Source organism: Schistocerca nitens, chromosome 5, assembly GCF_023898315.1.
Source record: "Schistocerca nitens isolate TAMUIC-IGC-003100 chromosome 5, iqSchNite1.1, whole genome shotgun sequence".
Taxonomy (NCBI): Eukaryota; Metazoa; Arthropoda; class Insecta; order Orthoptera; family Acrididae; genus Schistocerca; species Schistocerca nitens.
Genome location: NC_064618.1, coordinates 748859801 through 748872134, shown reverse-complemented (window position 1 = coordinate 748872134; position 12334 = coordinate 748859801). Strand labels below are relative to the sequence as shown.

Sequence of the window (12334 nt, the reverse complement as noted above, 5' to 3'; positions counted from 1 at the left end):
TTGTTTCCAAATTAAGTTGTTCATAATTGTAATTCCTAGATATTTTGTTGACTCTACGGCCGTTAGATTTGATTGATTTATCGTGCGGATTCATTTTAGCACTCAAGTGGATGAACTCATACTTTTTATTATTTAAACTGTCAATTTTCACTCCATACTGAAATATTTTCTAAATCTTTTTGCAATTTGTTTTGCTCTCCCGATGACTTTACTTGATTGTAAACGACGGAATCATCTGCAAACAACCAAAGACGGTTGCTCAGATAGTCTCCTAAATCGTTCATATAGATAAGGAACAGCATCACGTTGTGGTCACACATCTCAAGGCTGAAAGTTACTCTGGCTTGGACGGCTGGTAGTAGAGATTTTGTGAGAAGTGTGGAAACGAACGGCGCCCACGGAGCTGGGAGTGAGGTGAGGCGGCCGAAGCAGGTGGCGGGCGAATATAACGGTAGCGCATCTGTCTGCCGTGACCTTCCACCATCCCCACTAATGGCTGCCTTCCTTCCTCCTCTCCACTGCATCAGCTTCTGCCAGTCGCCTCCTGCTCTCTCACGTTCCTACCCTACTTTACTTCTCTCTGTCGCATCGCCTCCGCTACTGCCAGTGCTGACGTATAAAAGACATATTTACGCCAGTGACTGTAACACTTTCACGATTGCAATTTCCGCCTTAGGCCATTATGAAGTGAAAATGTTATGGCTATTAGGCCATGTCAACCTAAAATGAGTTGACTCATTTATATGTCGTTGTCATTTCTATTAAATACATTGGTGACGCTGTTACATAGTGCGAGCACACATATAGGTTGAATGGCCTGGTAGCCACAACATCTTCACTTGATAATGGCCTAAGGCCGAAATTGCAATCGTGAAATAAAGTAAGTGTTACAGTTACTGGCCTAAATATGTTTTTTATGAAGTTCTATATGACTGTGGATCCCAGGTATAAAAAGTTAATTAAGTGTTAACGTACTTCTGCTGAATGGTATTCCACCTCATCATCATTTATTCCAGTTGCGCCACTTCTTCTTCTCCTAATGATATTGACTGATGTCTCATGTATCGCTGATGGTCCACAGCTTCCAAAAGCATAAAAATCGAATAATACGATCAGCTTTTGGATGCTGAAATTTTCGATTTCCGTGCTTTCAAAGAGAATTAGTTTCTTTTTCTCTCGCATATAAGTTTCAGCGGATTGTGTGCTATCTTCATCGTGTTCTCTATTCAATTTTCTGTATGAAAATGTCAAAGGATATCAGCATTTGACGCTGTTATGCTTTTAATTAAAACATCGGTAATAATATAATAATAACAGAACTAGTAGTAGTAGTGTGTGCATTGTGTGTTATACCGGGGACCTAGAAACGACGGAGAGGCTTCGTTCCGCCGTAGCCGTCAGTGGTTCACAACCCCACAACAGGCTACAGCAGTCCACCCACCGCCGCCCCACACCGAATCCAGCGTTACTGTGCGGTTCAGTCCCCAGTGGAGCAGTAGTTGTAGTAGTAGTAGTAGTTCACAATAAAACATGTGTCTGTGATGCACAGATTTGAAAATTAGCACACGCTCCTCCGCAATTTGAAAATTAGCACACGCTCCTCCGCAGAGTGTAGGTTTTATTCTACAGCACACACTCGACGTTGAGCTTCCTAATGTTATATCTATTTCTAAAATTTGTCACGAGACTTATACATGGTAAACGTTTAACTAAAATACGATAGCAAACTTTTTAAAATTGCTTTACATATAAAGCTAATCTTATGTTGACTGTGGTAATTGATGTACACTTTTACAAACTCTCCGCAACATAAATACGTTTCGTTCTTCTTTTTTCTATTCGTAATTCTCTTTCTGGTCAGACGCATTTCAACCTATTTCCGTGATAAACTTTCAGACTTCGGTGTTTTCGACCTCTTAAAATTTATGGCAAAAAAATTGTCTTGTATACGTCGAAATTTCAGTATTAACAATGTCTAACCTGAACATTTAATTCTATGCAATAATTTACTGCAATACGGTTGCTCTGTGAGTGATATTGCTGTGGTGTTTAGATAAGGAAATTAAAATAACTAAACAGAAATTGAACAACTTTTGCAAAAGGTCAAAGATTTGCCCTATACTTCCGTGCTCTTACATGTTCTTTGTATCTTGTGCCACATGTCCTCCTGGTTTGACCTATGTATCTTCCATCAGATATATTGCATTTCGGTTGGTATATTCCTGATTTATGATATACTGTAGCAGTGATGAATGAAAAACAATTAAGAAAGTCAATTATAAATAGTGCAGCGAAGGAAATAACGCAGAATGCCAAAAACTGCAAATGTGGAATGAAGCCTGTCGGCATCAACCACTGTTAGCAAGAGGGGAAGGAGCAGACTATGTAAAGAAACATCGTAAGTAGCTTACAAACCAACTTCATAAAGAAAACGCTGTTTTTAACCTAAAAGAATCAAAACATAAATGTACAAACGTGTGTATGCAATTGACGGAACACCACAGAAGATGCTTTGTAAATAAAAGCGAAACGCGTCTGTTGTAATTCTTTTTAATTACTTTGCAGTCAGCCTAAGACAGATAACCTATAATAACATATGGTGCTTTCAACATGAAAACAACTAACTCCTCCCGCTTAAACCAATGAGAGTATTGTTGATTACCTGCAGGAGGAGAAAAATGTTGAAAGGCAAGGTTTGAAACTCGTCGCTCTTATACGTGGCACAGAAAGAATAAATATTCATTATGGAATACTAAAATCATGCTAGTCGACAAAGGCTACAAGGGTTTTGATAGGCGAACAACCACTTGTAACTTCATCGGCAACGGCGACGAAAGCCAACGTTCTTACGAGACGAGCACCCGCTTTGTAACCTCGTCTGAGCCGCACATAATTTGCATTCGTGGATAGGTCATTACTAAACGAGTGAATTACCTTCAGTTAATTCATTAAGTATGTGATTAAATGATTACCGCTGCCGTTTCGCGCAGTTTCCTGTCTGGAGTTCTAAAACACGTCATATAGTGCTAAGTGGAAACGAAATTAAAATTAACTGCATCAGGGAGTAAAGAGCTACAATATAATGTTATTGCTTAGCGACCACTCAGAATGCGACAAGACACACTCACCTTCGAACAGTGAATGGTACTTGCCTGCAATAATCTCCATTGTAAAATAAATGAAAGTGACTTTGCACTTAATTGGAAATAATTAAGCTATAAAAGATACCTCTTAAATCTTCATAGTGATTTATAGAACAGACCTATAGCAGCATGAAATTCACCTAAAAGCTATAACGAATACACGAATACTAATAAATAATCCGTTGTTTTAATGGTGTTGTTGCTTCCCTTTACTTTCTCGTACTCGAGAGAAAGGAAAAATTACGGTTTAACCTCCTGTCGACGATTAGTTCAGCGAACCCTTACAGACACGGTACTAGTATAAGCCTACGAAGAAGGATCGTTTCATGAGAGAAATCGAGATTGTATTAAGTAATTTCATAATGATGCAGATTTAATTTCTATATTTTGATGGCCCTTGCAGTGCAGCAGTTCTTGCGCTGCTCATGTTATAAATTCTGTTCCAAGGGGCGCTAACAAAACTGCGTATCAGTTAAGTGGACAAGGAAATTGCTCATTGCAGAAAAAAAAATTAGGCTAAGTAGTTATATTCCTCACAAGGTTCACCTATTTGAAAAAAGTGAAATCGTTTGTCTTGGTATTCTTTACTTCTTTCTCGAAGTAGCTTCGCCGAACAAGTTGGTGCAATTGTTAAAAATGGTTCAAATGGCTCTGAGCACTATGGGACTTAACATCTGAGGTCATCAGTCCCCTAGAACTTAGAACTACTTAAACCTAACTAACCTAAGGACATGACACATATCCATGCCCGAGGCAGGATTCGAACCTGCGACCGTAGCGGTCGCGCGGTTCCAAACTGAAGCGCCTTTAACCGCGTGGCCACACTGGCCGGCGGTGCAGTTGTTACAAACTGTTCGCAAATCCTGAATAACTGGGTTTCGAATACTTATGCGGCCTTCCTGGAAGTGGCACTGTTTCACTACACTATTTCAAGCAAATACCAAGATGACCGAACCAAATTTTGGTTTCGCCTGCCATCTTAGTACAGTCAGCTCCACAAGAAAGTGTATGCCACAATTTTAAATGTAACGTCCACAGCGAGATCTCTGGTAGTGGTCTCGAACCTTTACTCAATTCGCTTTTGCACCGTGTTTACATAAACAGTGTGAGAGTTGAATGTTTTGTTTTGTCGGTTGAAGTTTTAACTATCTGCACTTCTTTGCACGGTGGATTGGCTTGCAATGTCTCCGGGTGCAACTCCGATCGAAAATGTTTGGTCGCATATTAAGACGAAGTTTAAAAGAAAGTCAAAGAATACTTTGAAGCAAATGTCATATAAATTCAGGACGATATGGAGATCATTACCGAGAGAATGTGCAGAAAATCTCGTGAAAAGAGTGCCAAAAAGGTGCCAAGCTATAATAGATAATGGCGACGATTGGATTAACTATTAGGTAACTGTGCAGTTAGTAATAACATGTATTTTCATATATAATAGTGTCTTTTATTTCATACTGATAACGGCGCACACTTTCTTGTGGAACTGACTGTATTAGTGCACTGTACTGGTCTGTACACTGAATTGGCCTGTTGCTAGTGAGTAACACGAGATCCTGGGCAGTGGTCACCGAAGTACAGGCAGTTGTAGTGATGGATGAAGGACAGTGCAATCAAGAACACGTCCTACATTGACGAACAAGATAAGTAACTTTTAATGTAGTCGTATGTACAGCCGACCAGCGATTAGTAACGCATTTTTGGGTTCTTTTTATCGACGCGAATTGCACCGCATACGACGGACGTCAGAACCGTTGTATTCTGCGGATAGAAGTGTCTGTACTGTCAAGATTGTCCCAGGAGGAATTTTTGACTTCGATTGGGGGGGGGGGGGTGTATGGGCGCTTAACATCGAGGTCATCAGCGCTTTGACTTCGAAACAGGTCGCAGACATAAAATTTAACATTCGTACCAAATTGTGAGGACTAGCTCTTATTGTAAAATGTATCTATTAATAACATGACATGTTTCTAATATTGCAGTTGGGAGGAAGTTTGGGAACATTCTAGTTTCAAAGTACAAGGCCGTGTCATATTAAATTGTGTTCTCTTCTTTTGTTCCAGGTAAGCCAAACTACCAGCGCATACTGAGTGGTGATCACCGAGAGGTTAGTGTGGATGAACCCATACCCTGTTCTACGTTGCAGTTATTTTACACTCCTTATGGCATTAAATTGTCACTCTAAAATTTCTAATATATTACTCCTCTCTTAGTAAAGATAATGAAACTATCAGAAAGCTATGCATTTATAAGAGCTTTTCGGTGTGGACGTATCTGATCAAATGGACATCTAGGAAAGCGCCTGTAAGTATGGATTTTGGCCGTAGGCGTAATGGATAGAATCTGCGATGCAAGAAACGTGCACAGCGTTACAAGATCAACTAATAGGGCCTTAATTTACCCGATGTTTACTAGAGATGTGCTGCCACCGTTATTGGAGACTACTCCTGTGATTGTCCGCGAAAGGATGCAGTTTCATCTCGCCATATTACTTCGATATTAACCTGGTGAGCAAATGAACAACAGCAATCCCTCATCGTTGGGCTACAAAATGAGGTCCCCTGCCATAGCCGGATCACAGTTGTAAGCACTTTTTTCCTATGGAGTTACACGAAATCGTCTTTGTGCGAAAGACCCATTAAGAACTGGAGGGGAACCGATTAGTAGCGTGCTGGCCCTCTGTCTCAACACATAGACATTATGTATTTTGAAAAAGGACACAAACTTTTTATAATGCATTGTAGACAGTTCATTGGAACTGATGGTCATTATGAACAGTTGCTGTGTGGTTGAGTTGTTGCTGTAGGGTGTAAGTTGCTTATGTCGAAAAGAAGCTGTTCATTTACGAACATTAGTTCCTTATTTCAAAGTATTTATTCTAGGATCCGTTAACATCGGTATAATTAACAAACACGCATCCCGGCAGACCGCCATAAAGAGATTCAGGAAGAAAGAAATAACCAATACACAATATACAGGCTCGTTTAAAAAAAAAAAAAAAAAAGTCCCTAGTTTGGGAAGTCACAGTATGAACTAAAACAAGAAAAAACTCCAGTAAATATAGGGTCTAAACAGCATACCTTAAGAGCTATGAGCACCTACTTATCTTCGCAACTGTGAAACACATCTATTCTACTGCAAGATCTTTGGTATTACGAACGACCTACAGACTGCAGTAAGCAAATGAGTACACACTGCTGTTATCTTCCATGGATGCAACATGCAGAAAACATCCTTTATTGTTGTTAATCTAAACCGTATTCCCAGTTTTGGGAAAGTACCAGCCCATTTTCTCGGAAATGTCCGGGACACAGGCATTTAATGGACAATGGATTGCTCGGGGAGTTCCAGTAAGTTTGCCAGCTCGTTCCTGCGACCTTAATCCCGTGGATTTTTGATTGTGGGAACACTTGAAATCTCTGTTGTATACACACCCCATTGATGACTTCAGTCAGTATAGGACCGTGTCACGAGTGTCTGCTATCGCATCCGTGATCAACCTGATGTTTCTCAGAGAGGGCCCGATTGTCTAAGTCGTCGTACAGAAGCATGCCTCACTGCGATTGGACACCATACTGATAATCTCTTTTAGCGATGGCTCACAAGTGCAGGTTGTATGCAATACTAAGCATATTACATTATAATCTCAGCTGTTTCATAGTAACTGAATTAGGTGTTCTCATTTATTTACTGCAATCTGTAGGTCGTTTGTAATAGTAAAGAGCCTGCAGTAGAAGAGATGCGTTCCACACAAGCGAGGATGAAAACGTGCTCATAGCTCTTAAGGTATGTGTTTTACAACGCATGTTTACAGACACTGTTTTTTGTTTTGGTCCATACTGACACCTCTCAAAATATAGAAAACTTTTTTTTTAACTTCTTGTATACTCAAGCTGGCGTTTTCTAAGGGTACGATTCAGCACAAAATTTGAAGATAAATTGTGTGTTATTCATTTCTTATTGTATCTGGTGATGGCGAAATACGTAAATTACGTTTGATGTATGTGGATCGCTCGTTGTATGGATCCATCTCTGTAAGTGTGATTATTCTTCGCAAAACAGAGGCACTGAAATCAGTGGAAAACTTAAAATCCGTTTTTTCATTAGTGTGTTTACGGCGCCAAACGCATTAGACGGATATTTTGTTGTTATGTTTGCTTGCTATTACTTGAGGAATCCGGCCCATGTGTATTGTCTAACATGTTTTACACGCACTGTTTAGTGGACACTGAAGAGCTAATAACAAGGAAGGAGGTGACAGTGAACTATGAACCGGAGACCAGTTTGGTTACTGGAAGGCCACATTGTATGTGTGTGTGTGTGTGCGTGTGTATGTGTGTGTGTTTGTTTGTTTTGAGGACACAAAAGCAAAAATTTCAGGAGATGACGTGTGCGTTTGCGTTTTACTGCTGCGCCCAGATTTACGTACGTGGGTGCCGCAGCCCATATAGCAATGTCACCTGGCTGACGAATATTAGTAGAACAAGCAATTCATCGTGGGATTTGTAGCGCTGCCTAACTCCATAAATAAGAGGGACACTGTTGTGCAGCTATTCGGAGGACGAGAGGGGGCGTACGGGCGCGCTCCTTGTAGCCGCGTGTCCTGTTCTCATGCTAATGGCACGGCGCCGGTCAGACGCCTCCCTCCCTCCCCCCCCCCCACTCTCTCTCTCTCTCTCTCTCTCTCTCTCTTTATCTTTCTATTTCTCTGTCTCTGCCTCGCCATTCGCTACGCATGACATAGCTTTCTTGTCGACAGGAAGAGCTTTAGAAGTGCGCTAGCGTACAACCGTGGACTAGACATTATCAAGAGGGCTACAACATGAACGCTATCAAATTGATAATATGCGCATGCCTGTGGTACACGTTGATCAAAATTTCATTCTTATGCAAGCTATTTTCTGTACTGAGAAAACTATTCCCACAGATGAAAAATGGTGTAAGTACGCAAATGTGTCCGTGAAAGTTTAGGGCACAGATTTTGGAGTACCATCCCTCTCCAGTTCCTGGAATCATAGGGTGATAGTTGTTGCATATGACAACAGGAATAATTTGGTAATTGAAGGAAGGCTGAATGCTCATCAGTATGCGACAACTTTAAACGCTGTTACCATGTCCTTCGTGACCAGAGTACCTTCTCTGCCCGGGGACTGGGTGTTGGTGTTGTCCTCATCATCATCATCATTCGTGATAGTTGCTGTGTAAAAAAGGTGGACTGTGTAAAAATTGGGACTTTGTACGGACGCTGATGACCGTGTAGCTGACCTCTCCACAAACCAAACATCATCATCACCAGATTACCGAATGGCAAAAGGACAATGTATAACTGTACATATCAGTGCACAGCAAACTGCCTTCAGCACTGTATAAATAGAGCACCGTATGGCAGAAGGAAAATGTATGTCTGTACACATATGTGCGCAGCAAAATGCTTTCAGCGATGCACAAATCTTTGGCTGGCCCGCCAGATCTCTTGCTTTGTTACCCATAGAGCATGTCCAGGGTGGGACGTGAAGATACGTTATCCTCCTCAGTCAAGAGCTTAGATTTTATGACTAAGAAGTCTGTAACGGTGGTCAGTCATTGTTCTGGGACAAAATAAAAGTTGCAAATTTAAGAAATTGTTGTGATTCACCAAAATTTTAGATTTTCAAAGTGAATACTATTGTTATTAGAGCATGTCTGGGATGGGAGTGAAGATCTGTTATCCTCCTCAACCATAAGCTTAGATTTTATGACTGGGACGAAATAAAACGAAAATTGCAAATTTAAAAAAATAGTGTGATTCACCAAAATTTTCAAAGTGAATACTATTTTTATTAGACAATGTTGGTGTTGTTGTGGTCTTCAGTCCTGAGACTGGTTTGATGCAGCTCTCCATGCTACTCTATATTGTGCAAGCTTCTTCATCTCCCAGTACCTACTGCAATCTACATCCTTCTGAATCTGCTTAGTGTATTCATCCCTTGGTCTCCCTCTACGATTTTTACCCTCCACGCTGCCCTCCAATACTAAATTGGTGATCCCTTGATGCTTCAGAACATGTCCTACCAACCGATCCCGTCTTCTGGTCAAGTTGTGCCACAAACTTCTCTTCTCCCCAATCCTATTCAATACTTCCTCATTAGTTATGTGATCTACCCATCTAATCTTCAGCATTCTTCTGTAGCACCACATTTCGAAAGCTTCTATTCTCTTCTTGTCCAAACTATTTATCGTCCATGTTTCACTTCCATACAATGCTACACTCCATACAAATACTTTCAGAAACGACTTCCTGACACTTAAATCTATACTCAATGTTAACAAATTTCTCTTCTTCAGAAACGCTTTCCTTGCCATTGCCAGTCTACATTTTATATCCTCTCTACTTCGACCATCATCAGTTATTTTGCTCCCCAAATAGCAAAACTCCTTTACTACTTTAAGTGTCTGATTTCCTAATCTAATTCCCTCAGCATCATCCGACTTAATTCGACTACATTCCATTATCCTCGTTTTGCTTTTGTTGATGATGATATTAGACAATATTTGAAATAAATACCATACTCAGTAAAAAACACCAAAAAATAAAGAAAATGATGCCAGTGGAATGTGGAAATGTTACTAGTGTCGTGGGTACTCTCCGCCACACGTCGCACGGTGGCTTACTGCAGGTATAGTCACAGATGTACGCCGTGAAAGCATCTGTTACGTCATGGTATGTCAGACTTCGCAAGTTTACAGCAGAACTTGACCAGCAAGTCAGTTCAGAACAAAAAGGTTACCTTCTTGACATAGAAGGAAACCTTTTTTTTTATATACTAAGATGGTATCTGTTCTTTCGGACATGCACAAACAGTGCCCGAACTCTTACAGGAATCGACAACGCGGCGCGAGTAATGAGTGTAATGGGCAGGGGCATTACGAATTTAGTGCGGGACAGTACGTTGAGAATGTGGGTTTCTCGGGCGGTGTGCCAGAGATAAATCCCTGCAGTCGCACTATCCTCTGTGTCCTCGGTCTTATATGGATAGAGCGTCTGCCATATAAGCAGGAGATCCCGGGTTCGAGTACCGGTCGGGGCACACATTTTCATCTCTCCCAGTTGACGTATGTCAACGCCTGTAAGCAGCTAAGGGTTTTCATTTTATTTAAACCCTTTTTAATACAGCTGTGCAACAAGTGTGGTGACTGTGTAATGTGCAAAGCAGACATTATAACATTCATTTCTTTCTCTCGTATTTGTTGGTCAAAAAGGGTGTCCCCAAATTTAAGCAGTGCGAAAAGATGTGCCTCATTTCTCCGAGTCTTGCCCCACTGCACCCCTGATGCGTCCACAATCTTCTCGGAATTTCCTCCACCCATCTCCATTTTGTTCGCTATACTTCATGCCTGCCCGTTCTCGTGAACTTAGAATGTATACACTTTGCGCCCTAATGTTGACAACAGTTTGCGCTGAAGAACTTTGCGGTTGCAGATAGCGTTAACGTGTGTGTATCAGATGATCTGTCAATTCGTTTCTAATCGTTTTCCAATCAGTCAGTGTGCTGCACGTTGAAGTGCTACATCTCGCTTTAGGAGAGCTTAAATCAGACATAACTTGAACTCGTACAGCAGTTCATAAATGATTTAAGATATGAAAATAAAGTTTTTGACAAGAGATAGTGAACAGCAGGTAAAAAAAAAAATTATGTCGGCGTACTGAAGTAATTAGTATTTTGCTTATTTGAATTTGCTAACATTATCCGAGTGCCCTTTTCAGCGAACAGGCGCCTTCACTCACATTTACTATTTTCATTTGGCATTTACAGTTTCTTCATAATTATATTATTTCTTTATTGCTAATTAAATGAAAACTTGTTCCTCGACATGCTCGTCTTTTAGAAGTGAACTGTTTTATTCATTTATGTAATGAATATTTGCTAACGAATATTAGAATGTCCTACACCTTGATCCCCCAAAAAAATGGTTCAAATGACTCTGAGCACTATGGGACTTATAATCTGAGGTCATCAGTCCCCTAGAACTTAGAACTACTTAAACCTAACTAACCTAAGGACATCACACACATCCATGTCCGAGGCAGGATTCGAACCTGCGACCGTAGCAGTCGCGCGGCTCCGGACTGAAGCGACTAGAACCGCTCGGCCACAACGGCCGACCTTGATCCCAAATAGATACAATTTAATACATGGTGCTCCATGAAATGGGAACTCAAAATACTCCAGTGCATTGCCAAACTATAGTTATTGAATTTAGAAAATCTACCCAGTACTGTTCCACCCAAATAGAAACTCTGTTGAATGCCAGAGTAAACAACATTGTCGTAAGTAGTAATATTAAGCTAATTCCTCTGGCCTGGGGCGGGTAGAAATCGGCAGCGAGCCAAGAGCCCTAGACTGCGTGCTCTCGAAGACAATGGAGCCACGCCCAATCGCTTAATAATTCCAGCAACCAAATGTCATGCAAACCTTGACTTCCACGAGTTTAATGACTGTCTCACGAATTCTTCTGTTACTTTGCAGTACGCTATCCACGTACAGCAACAGACCAAAGTCATCAAACGCGTCTAGACACCGTCACAAGTGAGCACCATACAGATTGTGACTTCACCTAAAGTCCGAAAAAGGCAACAGGAACTTCGCGAGAAAGCAGAAGTGTTTCTTCAGAGGCCCACAGGAACTTACAGCAAGTAAAGGTACCTGATTACTACCTCTGGTAAACAAGTCTGTGTGGGAAGTTCCATTTCTCAAAACCATACTTGTATCAAACGTTTCTAATGAAGGGGTCAGTGTCCACCTTCCTTAAGTGATGTAGTCATCAGCTGCTTTTGAAACTTCCCCTTTGAACAATTTTACACTACTGTGCTTAAACTGACGCACAATATTTTTTAGCGCAACGCAATCTGACTTTCAACACACAATATTTTGTTAGCGCAACGCAATCTGACTTTCAAAATTCTCTACAAGAGAATGGCCCTGACTAACATTAAACTATACGTCTCACAAATCACTTATCTCACCAAAAATCTTCGCTGCTCAAGCTACTGCAATACAGCGAGCGCCACTACTGCCAGCTAAATAAAAGATTCAAACTATGGAAGGCACTAACTACTGATAGGGATAGTTAGCAAATGAAAGATATTAATAGAGAACAAACAATGTATTTACCTTGATATCATCATATATATATCAGTTCATGACAAATTACAA

General features: G+C 40.8%; 1 protein-coding gene across 1 annotated transcript in view; it reads left to right on the top strand.

Moving 5' to 3' along the window:
• The first annotated feature begins 5240 nt into the window (after positions 1 to 5240).
• Positions 5241 to 12334, top strand: part of LOC126259979 (protein Shroom3) — a 365788-nt gene continuing 358694 nt past the window's right edge. Inside the window, exon 1 of the mRNA XM_049957111.1 lies at positions 5241 to 5247. The gene's annotated coding sequence lies outside the window, so the exon portion shown is untranslated. The remainder of the gene's footprint in view (positions 5248 to 12334) is intronic.